Source organism: Pinus tabuliformis, chromosome 3_1 (assembly GCF_031772625.1).
Source record: "Pinus tabuliformis cultivar Carrire ecotype Pingquan chromosome 3_1, CPIR1, whole genome shotgun sequence".
Lineage (NCBI taxonomy): Eukaryota > Viridiplantae > Streptophyta > Pinopsida > Pinales > Pinaceae > Pinus > Pinus tabuliformis.
In genome coordinates this window covers 69,104,161-69,120,960 of record NC_142301.1, presented here as the reverse complement: position 1 = coordinate 69,120,960, position 16,800 = coordinate 69,104,161, and the positions used below count along the sequence as shown (strand labels likewise).

The window sequence follows — 16,800 nt, the reverse complement described above, 5'->3', positions numbered from 1 at the left end:
TATATTTTAATGGGGCGAATTTTTAATTAAAATAATATATTTTTTTTTTATATAATTAGCCCATATTTTATTTAAAAATTAATTTATTTTTTTATTTTAGCCCAGGGCGGATAAACTAACCGAATTGTATTTGATCAAAATAGCCCCATTTTGATATTTGTGGAATCGTATTTGATCAAAATCGCCCCCATTTTGATTTACAGTTTGGATTTTCTGGTTTGGGAGTGGTTTGTGAGGGTCGATTTGGTCCCGGGAGTGGTTTGTGAGGGTTGATTTGGTCATGGGATGTTAGATTTATTTTGAAATGGAGGGCGGCTCCCTGTTTTGACGGATTCAGCCCGCTGTTTTGGTGTATATGTCTCCCTGGGTTCTTGTATAAAAATGGTTTTGAAATAGGTTTTTTCATCCTAGTTCACAAATCTAGCAGCAGCAGTTTCGGTGGGATATTCTTACATTTTCAGATTTCAATCCGCTTATTCTTCTCTGGTTTCGGTATCCATTGTTTCTTGGATTTGAATGGCTCATGCCACTGCAGCAGCAACAACAACAGTCGGTACTTTTGTTGGCTGAGCGCGAGAAATTAGGCCCCTTTATTCTCATGTTCGTGTAAAAGGTATATTAACTCTGCTGATATTCAAGCATGGGATAAGTAGCCGTCATCTGCACCATTTTTGCAGTAACTTTCTGGTCATTGCTGTTTTATCTGTTGCTTATATCACGCCTATTTCGTTAAATGTCCGTTTCTTTTTCCTTTGGTGTTCCCTTTCATTCTGTTAGCTTTCTTATAGCTGTAGATTGTGCTCATTTTTGTGCAATCCAGATGTGTTCTTGGGTGTTTAATGTCAAAATACGCTGTCATTTTTATTTTCAGGGTTATTTTATCAGATGATAGGTTAATTTCAAATTTCAATTCGCTGAATATGTTGTGCTTCTTTGGCACAGTACGTCATATTGTTTCTTGCGGTGATAAGGGCCAGAGCAGTTGGTGCCGGCAATGATTGTTGGAACCTTCAACATAGGAAATCGCAAACATATGCATCGAGTGGCCTTGTCACATAATTTTGGTGTATCATATTGTGATCTCAAGTTAATATGCAATGATATTTCTGTCCCTAATAATCTCTGATGGAAGAAATTCTACAGCGTACTATACTACTATTGTGGTTCTTGTGTTGATAAATCTCCTTTGCCCATTGAAATAACTACTTCAGCTAATTCTTGGTAATGATGGTCACACAATGCCCTATGAATAGTAGAATTTCCTTAAGAATCTGCAGTGCAATGAAAGAAAGTCCATCCATGTGCATATCGAAAGTTAATCCCAGTACCATCATCGATTGCACACTCAATTTGTTCCCACTGCTCTTCGCTTGCTGCTTTCAAACACAAAATAATAGAATTTCCTTAAGAATCTGCAGTCCAATGAAAGAAAGTCCATCCATGTGCATATCGAAAGTTAATCCCAGTACCATCATCGATTGCAAACTCAATTTGTTCCCACTGCTCTTCGCTTGCTGCTTTCAAACACAAAATAATATCTTTGACTATAACATCTTCATACTATGTATGATCAAAATTTGAACTTGGTTTTATTCCAGAGTGAAGCATGTGAGCAGATTGAGCATGCAACAAAATTTCCTCGTAGCCTTGCTTGGCATCCATAGACTCTAGAAGCGTTTCCATTCCCAATATTAGATTTCTCCTTATTATCCACAAAATTACCCTTACAGAATCAATTAAGACAATGTCATCTTTGTTGTTCGGGTCAGATTCACTAGAAGTATTTGAATATGGAAATTTTCCCATCTTTACAGAAGTATCTATATCCCACAATAATGCACAAGTCTCATCAAACCCTGAGGCATCAATGTTATCCAAGGAAAAATCCATAGCTTCTTTTATCTGATTTCTTTCTAGGGTGAAGGCTTTCAATGTGTCTTCAAATCCGCCTTTTTGTTTGTCAATTGAGGAGCGCTCTAGATCAACCCACCCACTCTTTCCAGCAGTATAAGTTGCACTACAACCTTTCTCCTTTTCTAGACTTCTCATGCCTTCCTGTTGGGATAAAAGTGGTGGTATCCATTGTCCACTTTCAGTTACCATGGTGAAAAGCCTTGTCTACGGTGTTTGAAGTAGTTTTTCTTGAGAAAATGAATAGGTCGGAAAAATGTAGTATGTATGCTCCTTTAATCTAAGGTCAACTAAGAAATTCATCAATTGAAGGTCACGTCCCCTTCCCATTATTTCTTGCTTATAAGCACAACTACAATCAACCACGCACATTGCCATGGTGTCGATCATGTTCATTTGATGCTCATCGTCTTGGAAAGGAAGTGTAACCAATTCACCCTAGCTAAACTCTTGCATTTCATCCTCGGCTGCCTTACCATCTGCTTTGGTCATGAAAACAATGAAACTGATGTTCCATTGCCTTATTCGTTCTTCTTCCATTCTCGGCTGCCTCATTCTATTAATGGCATTAGGACTAGGCCAATCTAATGTCAGTGAAAGACAATTCTCATCCACCTGGCGCACTAGACTTTTTATATAAGGATTAGTTGTCTGAAGATCTTCATTATCAAGTATACTAATTGGCCTTCTACTTGAATTAATCTCATTGGCTAGTTCATCGAACCAACTTACCAGTTGTGAGACTACCTCAAAACTCAGATTTGCAAAATCCAGCTCTATGTCTGAAGATTCTTTTTGCACGATTGTTAACTTTGGATGTGAAATGACCAGGCTATGTTCCCTTGGAGTAGTATCTATAAGCACAGAATAGCTGGTGGAAATGAGTTCAACCATGGACTTGGAAGGACCTCCATTATCCCAAGGCAATTTTCTACTCCGACAACAACAGATAATTGTGGTATTTTCTCAAACAAATGTGTAGCCTACTTTTGCAGGAGTCTTTCAATTCTCTCTTGCCTCATTAAGAATACAACAATGTCACCAAAATCCTCCCTTATAAAATTATGGAAGACAGTTACCAATGTTGTGTTAATATAATCTGGTTCTACGTTGTAAATATGTAGAATTTATACAACATATCGTTGTTCATTAGCCATGAAGTTTGCCAAAACATTCAGTGCATCTTCATCTGGAGCTATAAGAAGTTATCCTTTTGTTCTATTCTCAAGTGACTGCTTGTTATTGGAAAGCTTAATCCCATTACAATGTTCTTTGAAAACCATATGTGTGAACATGGATTCAGAATCCACATATTGGTTTTGTTCTTCAGAAATGCATGTACCTGCAATAGACCTCAATTTAGCCTCTGCAACATTTTTGAGCATGACCATGGCAATTCCCACTTCGTTTATTGTTTTCTTATCATTTGGAAAATTGAAGGAAACTGTTTGAGAACCTTTGACATCCCCTGCATTATATATCAGTTGGATCCCACAAAAAGGAGCAGCAACCAAATTTACCATATTCCATTCCATATAAATACCCCCAGAATTTGTCAGAGCCTGAGGATGATTTTCCTAAATTTGAAGGTAGTTCTGGTAACAAGCAATTTCTTCGTCCACTTTCCCCATAAATTTTCAATGCATCACCCAGGTTATTCTATACCTCCAAAAAGATGGAGTCCAGGATGATAGAATATTTCTAGAGTGGTAATGCCAGCTCTTGTTCATAAAAAGCGTTGGATAAATACCCGAAGGCAAATAGATAGTCAATACACAATTGGATTGTCGGTTGGTAGCACAAAATTACATCTTGAAGCTCTCTCATAGCCTTTAATACATTTCCTTGGCTCAATTGAACATCCAAATATAGGCTTCAACCTGATTGCCCCCTTATAATAAACAAGGGCCTTCTGTAAACCCCCTGCTTCCATTAATAGCCCAGCCAAGCACAAATACTCCAGTCCAAATGATGATGATGCTACGGGTCCCTCAAAAAGTATAAAAACTTCATTCAGTAGGCAACGCAATTATTGCATAGTTCTAACTGGGGTAACTTTACCCTTAAATTCCTTTTCTGGTAGTGGCCCTTTCTGCATTGACAATTCTTACTTAGACAATATGTTCATTGAATTCTCCATAGGCATGAAAATAGATAATTTCTGCAAACTTCATTCTTACCTCTGAAATCCTGTTTATGGTTAGAATAAGCACCAGATTTTCAATATGGCTTCTTCCATTTGCCCAATCTATAATCAGTTTTGAATCCCCCATATCTTAGAGACCATCAATTCCTTTTTAAGTTGCACATTTCAGAAGTAACCATAAAGTGTAAAACTCAGCTCTATTATTAGTCCTCTGGTCTGTTGCATACTTGAAAGAAACATAACGTTTTTCTATTAAATACAAAATGCTACTAGTTTCACATTTCCTTGGAGTTCCTTGATAGGCACTGTAAAAAAAAACCAACCTTATTTTTGTTGATCTGTGGAACCTTAAGAATTCTTGGACGTTTGACTTTTTCAGGTTTTCATGACCCTCCATAGGCATATCTAATTTGATGGCATACCTGAGTTGAAGGATTATCTATATCTTGGAATATCATGTGATAAAAGAAATTCTTGTATGTAGTGATTTGACCTTCGAAGTAGTATATGCAACATATCTCAAATAAAAATTCATTTGTTGTCATTGGTGGCTTGCCAAACCTATTGCTCTAAGTCCAAGGGTTGACTTAGTTTATTATCTATATTTTAGAGAGAATGTAAGCATCCTCATCAATTCTGCCATATTGCATATTCCTGCCCCTATTAGATATGCCATGCAAATATGTGTGGACTTCAGTTTGAGTGCCAATAGACTACTGCGATATGAGGTGATTAAAATGAGAATGAGAACCTACGCCTATATACCCTAGGCAAGTGCCCCGAGTTTGGGAAAACCCGAGTTGTTGGCTACAGTATTAGGGTGATCCAAACCTATTACTCTAAGACCAAGGGTTGACTTAGTTTATTATCTATATTTTAGAGAGAATGTAAGCATATTCATCAATTCTGCCATATTGCATATTCATGCCCCTATTAAATATGTCATGCAAATCTGTGTGGACTTCAGTTTGTGTGCCAATAGACTTCTGTAATATGAGATTATTTAAAATGAGAATGAGGGTCTACTTATATATCTCATAAGTATTTCTCGTATTCAGTGTTGTAAGTAGTAGGATCTTCAAAACGCTAAATGAGCTTTGTGTACAGGCTCAGGGAAACAAAAGCGATCCTTTTCAATTTCGAAAGCTTGCTTTTCTTCCTCAATCTTAGTCACATGCTTGATTTCTGATTCATGAAGTGGAACATCAAACAAAGGGCCATCGAAACTAGCTCTGTTATCATGTACTGAATTCTGTCAATCATGCATATCACTAATGGGAATCCCATTTCTTAGGCAGAGACCTGAGTCGTTGGCTATAGTATTAGGGTGATCCAAACCTATTGCTCTGAGTCCAAGGGTTGACTTAGTTTATTATCTATATTTTAGAGAGAATGTAAGCATCTTCATCAATTCTGCCATATTGCATATTCTTGCCCCTATTGATGAGGCAAGAATATGCAATATGGCCAGGGTTATACAGCCGCTGCTAGCAATTCTTATGGTGGAATATACAATACGGGTGACAGTCATAACAGGAATGATAATCATGGTCGAGGTTACACAGCCTCTGCTAGCAATTCTTATCGTGGAACCTACAATAAAGGTGAAAGATACAATGCCAATGAGAATTATGGTCAGGGTTATACAGCCTCTGCTAGCAATTCTTATGGTGGAACTTATATGGGCAGTAAGAATAATGAGCAGGGTTATCCCATGTCTGCTTCCAATAGTTATGGTGAAAGATGTTATGGCAATCAGAATCATCATAGCTATGATAGTTCACACCAACAAATTCAGTCTTCTGTCTCTATTGATGGGTACCATGGCTACCAAGGACGAATGGGCATTCACCAGCAAAATGGTAGAACAAATTCCTACTTAGATCAGGATAGCATGATGCCATTTGGCAATAGGAGTCAGCACGCAGTGAGAAATTCTCAATCCCATGTTCTTCCAAGATATGGAGGTTACCAGCAGTAATATCCAGCCTATAAACACCAAATGCTGCGTCCATCTGAGGGTGCAGGACAAGAAATTCATCAGAGACAAACTTACTCAAATTCCGAACACAGTGTTCAATAAATATTCAGTTTTAATGCAGAAAAGTAATGATGACCGATAATGACAGGCCAAGGCTTTTGGGCCCAGGTCATCTGTAGCAGGTCTTTAGAGGATTGTGTATTTAGAATTTGGTAGCTTGTCTGTAAAACGTTGAAAATCCCGTGTTCTAAGTTTTTACAATCCTGTGTTCTGTTAGCAACAGTGTCTTTGTTGAATTTCGATTTCTGTCATTAACATTCAGAGTCTAAGGATTGCAATTTCAATTTTATTCTAATATAAATTATTTTATTCTAATTATATTATGGTTTTGTTCCAGTTGCGCTTTTATAAAGTTGTTAAATCATAAAATTATAAATGATTATTCAAGATGTACAATAAGTTTTGAGATGCCGTAAATGCCGTGCAACTTTGTGCACTAGGATTTTCGTTACTGAACAAGTCGCGGTATTACTGCTGTCATTGGTTCGCAGAGAATTATGCGTTGGAAGGAAAATAAAATAGATTGTAAGGGAAGAAAACCCAAAATTGAAGTTATGAGAAATTAATTTTTTTATTAAATCGAGTACAAACAAGGGAGTGAGGATTAAGCAAAATAAGTGGAGGATTAGATAGGCAAATCCTTCATTAGCAATTTGCGAAAATAGTTGCATCTAAAGTTTGATAATATGAATACCAAACGTGCCAAAAACAAAAAAGAGAAGAATTATTATAGTTTTGGTTTTGGAATATGCAGGCAGGGTAACAATATAGAATCCAAGCACCACACAAGTGACTGTTGGTGATGAACAATCCATTATAGCCTCACCCCTCCCCTAAAATTTTTCCTTGGACCGGTGAGCAAGATAGATCATCCTGTAGTTATTATTTTTTGTTTCATTAGTTTAAGGTTGTGGATTAAATTGTTCAAATCCTAAATGCATTCATTAGTTTGCATGAGATCAAAAATCCATCTCTTCAAAATCATTTACAATGATGCTTGTCATAAAAAGGTATGAGATGCATGAGTAATTTTTGTTATGTTTAGAAAGTTAACCCAATTTTCCCTTAACAATACTCAAAACTCATTATGGTCATTAGGGCTACTATTTTATGCAAACTAAACTTCAAAGACACTTGCACTTGCAAAAGTATATAAATATCTAGTGGTGGACTTTCTCATGTCAATATTTCCAGCCATTTATGCATATCTATAACCTTCAAGCGCAACATTTTTATTATCAAAAGATAAAACATAATTACTAGTACATTTGAAATACCTTAAAATTCACTTTACTACTTGCCAATGTTCTTTGTCTGGATTTGCAAGGAATCTACTCACTACTCGAATTGAATGTGCACTATTTGGTTGGCTACATACCATGGCGTACATCAAGTTGCCAACAACTGAAATGCAAGGGATTTTACTCATTTCCTCATACTTATAATCAGAAGGTTAGCCACTACATTTTGTTATTTCTATCATATGATCTATATGCCCAATATTTGTTGCATTGTATTTGTTACCCAGTGTTAAAACGACCAGATAACAACCCTATGATGACCCATAAATAGATTTACATCAAAGCTTTCCACCTCTACTTTGGTCAGTGCACTCACATTTGGCATGTCTTGGAGGAAGGTTGATAATCTATTGCAAGGTACACTATCCATTTTATAATCATCTGATTTCATTTAATGTTTTGGGGAATACTAATATATTTCACAAGCCAAGCTGGATAATTGGTTTCTCTTGATTGTAACCTTGTTCATATGTTTCACTGGGGAAATTTCAATTTCTCCTTTAATGCAATTTCTCCTTTAATTGCATTGATGTGCCATAGAGCAATGCAATGCATCTGGATACTTGAAGTCTTGGAATTGCAGAGCAGCATTTGCTTGATTCCTTGGTAGCTGTTTGAAGATCCTAACCAAACTGATGTTTCTTTCAGAATTGTGGTTCTTTGTCATAGTAGTATAGTACGCTGTTCCTGAGATTACCTTTGGTTCTGTTATGAGATCTGTAGAGAATTGTTGAGCAAGGGGGAGGATAGCTTCATCTTAAAGCATCCCTCTACCCAACGTTAAGCTTGATGGGAAGAATTATCCTATCTTCAAGTGAAGGGTGCTAAACATATAATTGAAGAATTGATTGTTAAGACTTGTGGAGGGTAAGAAGACAAATTGCACTGTTGCTAAAGAATTAGTAAAGCTATAAGACAAATTGCACTGTTATATAGAGTGTCTATACAACAGTCTATATATTACAACTAAGTACAATGTGGAGAATAGGAAATGGAGAGAAAGTGAGAATAGGTGAAGATCCCTAGGTGAGGTTTAAAAGGCTCCAGGAGATTAATGAAGAAACTATTGAGACCCTGCATAACAATGGCACACAATCAAGCTGATATTGTGGATCCAAATTTGACCACCATGCAGAAACAGCACTAGATATCAGCAAGGTCAACAGGTTTGGAAGGATATTCGTTTGACAATCGAGTTGGCTATGTTAACAACTTAACATATTGCATTGTTGCAACTAAGTACAATCAAAATTAGAGATAAGGAGGATGAATTAAATTGGTCTAACAACCTTGATTCAGTCCGCTACACAGCAAAGCTTGGTTACGAAGCAGTGCTCACAGAGAAAACACAAGGGGAGCCAGTATGCTGGTAGAGAAGCATATGGAAAATCAAAGACGAAGTCAAAACTAAGTTGTTTAGAAAAAAGATATTGAAATTTAACTGAGGATATAAACCTAGGATACCTACCACAGTCCGGGTAGAATTTGAATATTTTTCTAAATTCTTAACCAGACCATATAAGGGTTCCCCTACATATTAGCATCACTAGTTGTACTTTGTAGTCCCATTTACCTATCTGTCAGGCTTTATTTAGACTTAAATAAAATTATCTTGCCTTATCTACATTGTTTCTTAGCCTTATATCTTATGCTACAAAATTAGATAGAACTTTGTAATAAAGGCAGGACAACCTTTCAATCTGAGTCTTGACTTGCAGCATCCTACAAGTTGGTCAGGCTTAAATTTTTTTGTTGGCAGGTATTGAACGATGATACTATATCTATAAAATATATTTCTTCTGTACTAACTGTATTGCCTAGAATATTTTGGTCATTGAAGTTGTGGGTTGGCAGGCTCTAATAGCCCACTTGGAGCACAACCCCTTGAAAAATTCGGCTTTAAGAAGAATTACATGAGAAAATTGCTGTCACTTAGATGTCAGTAAAAACAGGTAGGTCTTTAGACTTTTGATCATAGTTGAGAACATTCCTGAGATAACTTTCTTTGATACTCCAGACTATAAAATTTCTGAGAATGCTGCAAAATGGAAAAACTGGAACTAGACATGCTTAAACCTTCTGCACTCCTCAAAATAGTTCCGCTTACACTGTTTGATTTATAAAACAGAGAATGCCAAGCCAACTGAGCAATGGCATTCATCAACTCCTATATCTTCAGACTTGATTGTTTCTCTTGAAATCTCATCTTCCGAAGGCTAGTGATTGGTCAAAAAGAAGCCTTGACTTTCAGTAGATGAGCTTTTCTCTAAACAAACCTCTTGATGTGGAAGTAATAGTGGCTTTCCTTGACCCTGTCAAGACTTCCAAATTAAGCTTTCCATCTTATTATATTTTAACCATTTATTTTTCACATGCTAAGGGATGGAGGCTCTACCCTTTCCATACTTAGATTTCTGGTTGTTCAAATTTCTTCCTCAGGTAGCAATACCCTTTCATTTGGCTTAGCATTAGCTTTTGAGTTTTGGGCATGGTAGACATACTGTAAGCTAGCTTGGGAGGAGGGGACCAGGTCCTGAATCCGTCAACCAACTTCTGTAGGAAATTAGGAATAATTCAAATAAAGTGATGTTGTTTCAATGTTATACAAATGAATTATTATATTTTATGTCTTAAAATTTAATAGTTTCCCATTATCATTGTTAAATAATTTTTGTGAAATTCCATTTTGCCTCAAAATTCAATTTCTGATATATGTTCTTTCAATGTTGACTCAACAATTATTTTGCAAAGTATAATTCTATTTTCTATGAACAAGTGAATTTATATGAAGCATATCTCAACGCTTGAAAACTGTTGATGCAGGTTTGCAGATCGATTGGAAATTTTACTTGTGGAATATTTAGTGAGATGTCAAAAGATAATCATGGGAAGAAACCATCAAGGCAAACAGATGTATTATCATACTTTCAAAAGGCTCCATCCAAAAATACACATCCTCTTCATGATTCAAGCTCCTTTGAACAATCTGTTACTGAGAAAGAGGTTAACTCTTGTGGAAATGCATTTGATATCCATACGATGGATGAAGAAATAGGTTCCTCAAGTGGTCAGGGTGAGATAAATGCAGTTTCAACAGAAATTGGTGATGAAAATGTTAAAGATTTTTCCTTGGAAAGTGACACAATCCATTCGCGGAAAAGGAAAAGAGGCCAGTGGGCCATAGGAAGACAATTCCAAGAAAATTGGGTCTCAAGTTTTTCATTTATTGAAGAAATACCTCCTACAAATGAGAAAGAGCTTTTCCGACAAGTTAGATGTATTGCGTGTAGTTGGAAAACTCAAAAGGAAGTGAAATTTCAGATGAAGCTAGATACGGTACAAAAGCATGCAGGAAAGGTGTATGAAAAGAAAATTGTAAATGGTAAAGAGAAATCTATTGTTAGATGGAAATCTTCCGAGGAATGTCAACATGTTGAATATGCAGAAGAATATAAAAAATATTTATTATGTAAGAGGAAACTTGAGGCGGACAGAGGAACCATCATATCTCTATTTGAAAAGACGATGGAAAGAAATTTGTTATCCAAGACGATACAATTGAGCACTGTATTTCACATCTTATCTAAAGGTCGTCCCATGACAGATTATCCAGATCACATGAAATTACTATCTTTTCTTCAAGTGCCAAACTTTCCATCTTCTCATTGGTCTGTAACTAGTGGTTGGGGATGGGCAGGATATCTAGCTCAAGTAGAAAAGGATGATTTGAAAGAGAAGATTGCAAATGCTAGGTTTTTGGCATTGTCTTTAGATGAGGTTACAGCTATAGATAATACTTCATGGATTTGCATGAGCATTTATATGGTTAATGACCATATTAGACATTCCTATCTACTTGGGATTAATAAGATGAGAGAGACTTCTACAGCTGAAAATATTTATGAACTTGTTCTTAATGGATTGAAGGAAAGTGGTATGGATGAATTAATGATTGCAAAAAAGTTGGTATGTGTTGGAGCAGATGGAGCAGCGGTAATGCAAGGACAAAGGAATGGCCTTTGTGTTAGGCTACAACTATCAGCTTCACCATATATGCTTAATATTCATTGTATGGCTCATAGGATGAATCTTGCATTTAAAATAGTAAGCAAGTTTCCATCAGTTTCAAAAGTTGAAGATCTTGTACGTGAGAATCATGCATACTTTTCTCGTAGTCCCAAACGATATTTAGAGTTTCAACAATTTGCAGATGGTATTACGGATGGAAAAAAACTACTGAAAGATGTTGATACAAGATGGATCTCATTAAATGGACCAGCTCAAAGACTATTTAGTGAGTTCAAATCTTTGGTAGGGTTGATGTATGAAAATCACTATAATGTAGACAAAGCTCAAGATCTTCTTTTTCAACTAACTAATATAGAGACATTATTGACATTGGCTGGAATTCTTCCTATGCTACATGAAATGAATGTCCTCGTGAAAATGTCTCAGAATCGCACAATGTATATTGCGGAATACACAAATGCAAGAAAGTCAGCATGTCTTGCATTGGATAATTTGTATATGATGCCAGACTCTTTTACTGGTCCAGAGTTTAAAAGTTGGACTGAGATCATCAATATAGAAAATACTGAAAAATTTTTGACCTTTGATGAAAAAGGGATACTATGTATCGTAGTGCGTGGGTATATGGTTCCCTTTCATTATATTAGTAAGACAGGACGAATCACCAAAGATTGCCCCGTGTCAAGAGACCAATTTGATAATATTGTGATTTCAGTGAGACAAAATTTGATAGAAATTGCAAGATCACTATCATTAGAGATAAGAGAACGATTTCCTCGAGATGAATTGTTGGAGGCCATGTGTGTGGTATACCCTCAATATTGGAACAATTGTCAATGTCGAAGAACTTTAAAAGCTGATTTTCAAAAAAGATTAAAATGTTTAGTAGACCATTTTTGCAAGAAAGTCTGGATACATGGAGAACAAATTGAAGGTATTTTAGATTCATCAAAATTGTATCAACAAGGTGGACGCTTTGCTGAAACAATGTGGAAGCAATATCCTTTTTTGGAGAATCCTACTGAAAATGGTGTTATAACAAGATTATGGACTACTTTAAGTGCTAGTCAATACCTGCAAGAAAACATATCAGAATATTTCAAATTAGCAGATTTGTGTCAAACCATGATTTTGGGATCAGTGGAGGATGAGAGAATGTTTAGTGCATTATCATTCTTGAAGTCAAAGTTGAGGAACAAGCTTGATAAACATGTGGATACATGTTTAAGATTATATGTAACAAAGTATGACATTGACAATTTTCCATATGAAAGAGCGCTAACTCTTTGGCGATCAGATTGTGATAGAAGGGGAGAAAACAATATAATAAATCTATCTAATGAACTTGATATAGAACACAATGTTTTGGAGGCTCATAATGACAGTTCATTTAGAGAAGATCATGTTCACAATTTAGAAAATGAGGACCAAGATGAGAACTGGGAAATTGAACTACCCTAGGACTCTTATTTTGGTATACATGTTCCATTGATCATGCAAAATTACTATATGTCAACTTCAGGTAAAAATAGGTTCTATATTTGTATTTTTCATTGTAACATTGCAGCAACATTATTTTGATGTGTGTTATTTTAAGATTGATGTTTCATATTTAATCATTACATTGTTTGTTTCTTATTTGTGACAGGAAATAAAGCTGGATTTGGTGAGGTTGGGACCTATTTCTTTTCATTTGCTAGCCATTTCTTGTCAGTGATTTGTCAGCCATGTTTTAAAGTCTTTTAGGTACTAAGTTGTTCGGGTCCCCACATGTCCTTAGGACCATTAAGGGATGAGATAACATGAGTCAGTCCAACTCATGCCCCGAATTTACTTTTTACCTATTGATGTAAGTGTTTTGTTACCACTTATCACCAACAAAATTCTACCATAACATAAACCAACTTGAAGACGACACTTCTCATCTTCCTTTTACATAAATGCTCTATGGATCTCCCTACTATAATTTTCTGAGACCAACGTCCCTTCTTGGTAGGTGACAGGTCTCTCCACCATACCACTAATCACACAATAGTAACTATTGCCTTCTATAAATCTCTCTAGTCTCAGTTATTTGTGTCCCTGTCACACTCGACCAATATAATCTTGCAGGTCTACTTTTTTATCATATCTTTATTTTTTGTTATTTTGTGTATTTAACATTAGTACCATCCAAGAGTAACGAGTTAGTGTTCTTTGGATTTGATCTTTGATTTGAAATGAAGTCAGATTTGATGAAGCTGGGACCTATTTCTTTTCACATAGACAGTGTCCTAGTATTAAATGATAAATAACTAATTTAAGAAGTCTAACGCTAAGCAACAATGGGCTTATTCAAGTACATGAAATTGTGTTGATGTCTAGCTCTAATATCTTAGAAAATTTTAGCAGTTTGTTTGCTGCTTGTTTAGAGGATTTTGTCAAGTTTGAAATTTTTGGTTTATTTTGGTCATATTTTTTTAGTCGCTTGACTTATTTCATGCATAGATCGACAGATCTAGTTTTATTTTTATAATTATTGTTGTTTTCTTTATATATTTGGTGGTTTGATGAAAGATATTTGATTTCCTTTCACTTTGTGGCATGATTTCAACATCTTCACCTTTTAGAATATAGTAAAATATTATTCTTATTTTATGTTTTCTTGGAAAAGAATTATTGATATTTGGAAAGGGAAATAAGCCCTAGGTAGCTAAGCGAAGAGAAAAATGGTCTATGTACTAGGTTCCTGCGCATTCATCGTAGGAGACCTATTGGCATGAGACCGACATTCCTTTTATGCAATTACACTTTTTCAAGGCGGAGCTGAGTTTGCTGACTTGGGAAGAACACTGACAACTGATCATAATGCTAAGGAGATTATAATGTTGGTTTCAAAAACAAGATTGTGAAAATTGTTTGCACTAGTTCTTCTTTTGGTCATATTTACTACCAAATTTGTGTCTTGCTGATTTTTTACATTTGTAATGACCTTGTGCAGAGATGGTTTGAAGAGCCCGATGTTAGAGTGTGAAGACTCTCTACAAACCACAAGGACTACATTTTCTTGGAGGGCACTCGATGTTCTTGGTGTTGCTGAGTCTCTTCGCTCGAAGCGTAAATGGATACAATGGTCATTGGTATGGCCATAACATCACTTAATTTGATCCTCTTTACTAATCTCCTAATATCATTTCGATACATCAAATTGCTTTGTTTTCATGGAATCCAAAGATACATCAGTAATGTTATTTTGTCTTGGAAATACTAAATTATTTTGTTTTGGTATCACCCAGTTTGAGTTGTTCTTTGCAACTACCACTTGATCATTTAACAAGCATTTGAAATTCAAAGTGAAATAAAGCTCTTTTAGTTTTTTTCCAGAAGAAGATTAGATGTTGATTGATTTCATTTTCCAACAAATGTGGTATTTAAGTTACTTTCTTCTTGCAAGTCGATTTTACCGTTATTAGTACACTGCTAGTAGATTTGTTTGACATGATCATTTTCTTCAATTTTAGGGTCGACTAGCTTAATGATAGTGTCCTTTTGCTTCAGCTCATGTTCATTCATCAGTTCTCAATTGATTCTCTCTATGTTCAAAATGGATTCAAGTAGCTTAGGAATTACATCGATTTCCATGTTCATTCATCAGTTCTCAACTGATTCTCTCTGTGTTCAATGGATTCAAGTAGCTTGGAAATCACATCAATTTCCTTTTATATTGTATTAAAATGTACAGGAATGTCATAGTGGAATTTCTTTCCACAACAATACTTCTTTGTAACTATGGACTTTATCTCAACTCAACTGGATTTCATTTCTAACAAGAGATTTCCTTAATAAATTCCTCTTGACAAATTTTTCTGTTATAAAACTTTGCAAAAGCATACCCTTGGTATAGCTCACTACACAAGAAAATTCATTTTTGAAGCATAATTCTTATACTTGCAACTTTCATTTCTCTGTATAGACTTTCTAGAAAATAAATTGCGTGTAAAGAGTCTATATTCCACTCTTGGATTCATTTTGTTCGAGAGTTATGTGAAGGACTAACGAACCTAGTAGTCACAGGACGAAACAAACCCTGAGGCAGTAAAAATTTGTACATGGGTCCACATTTGCTCCCGTTATGGTCCTTACAGAGAGTGCATTGAAGGTAGGTATGTTGCAGTTGGTAGAATATGACGAATGTGCTCCCTTCATGTTCTCTAAGACGACAACTTACAATTATTTGACAATTTCCTCATCCAAATGATTTTGAATGAGTAATTTCATCTAAATTTAACTGGTTTTCAAACTGGGATTTAGTCTTCTTAATTTAACTGATTTTCAAACTGAGATTTAGTCAGTGTTATTGAGGAGTGAAATAGAAACTGATTTTCTCTTGCAGAGAATAACAAGGATTGGTGTGAGCTTATACTCTGCCTTATAGACCTTCAAATACAAATAAGCTCTTGTATCCCTATTTCAATCACATAATTTAAATGAATATAATGTCATTTTATTAGAAAAATGCAATGAGTATGAAATAGATCATCAGAATGGCCACTGTAGCCCAGGCTGGTGAGAACTTGAGTATTTTATATCTGACTAAACACATGCACGTGAAAAGAAACATCACCTGACACAGACATGAACAAGATAGAATCTAGATATTAGAATTTTGGGGAAAAACAATTGTGCCTTAACAGAGAGCTTCTTATCCTACACCACACATTTCACTCTTTCAAGGTGGAGTTACAAACTGAACATGCAATGACTGAGCTGCATGGTCACCAAAGTTGTAACACACCCAAAAAAACAATGCTTCATATCGGCTTCTCAATTATGTGTGTTTAGCATTAGTGATATAGTCTCTTCTGAACTTTTATTTCAAGTAGAAATTTGATTAAATTTCAAAAGTGCAAGAAATCACAGAAAACCCTCCGGCAGTAAATTGATAGGATAAATCTTCAAAAAAACCTGGAAGCTGTCCTGTTCATATTGTCCTGGACTTTTTAGCCAAGTTAATATGTCTGTAAAGAATACTATTTTATCCTAAGAAAAGATTGACACTTTGTTTATCACCAGATGAAAATAAATTAGAAGCAAAACATAAGGTTGGTGACAAATCCAAAACAAGTTGCAAGACTGTAACCCAATCTGCAAAACATCAAAAAACTGATTGTCCCAGAGTGGGATGCACTATGGGAAGCTGTGCTGTCCCATCTTTTACTAGTGTCAGCTTCATAGCACCTGCTTCCATTTCCAGCAGCTCTGTCTTTAAGAGAGCATCGACCTCTATCTTGATAGTGTTGTCATCAAGAGATTTGTAGCTGATTTCCATTTTTAATCTTTATGGCAGCTGTTTATAGTCTTGTAGGACTGAACGTATGGATGTTTCAAAGCTT

General features: G+C 35.6%; 1 long non-coding RNA gene and 1 pseudogene across 1 annotated transcript; both read left to right on the top strand.

Moving 5' to 3' along the window:
- The first annotated feature begins 462 nt into the window (after positions 1-462).
- LOC149185824 (uncharacterized) lies at positions 463-14,559 on the top strand. The gene is made up of 2 exons (XR_016256094.1): positions 463-613; positions 14,409-14,559. It is a non-coding gene; the product is annotated as an uncharacterized LOC149185824 (long non-coding RNA).
- Positions 5,514-6,245, top strand: LOC149185825 (uncharacterized; annotated as a pseudogene).
- Positions 14,560-16,800: the final 2,241 nt, after the last annotated feature.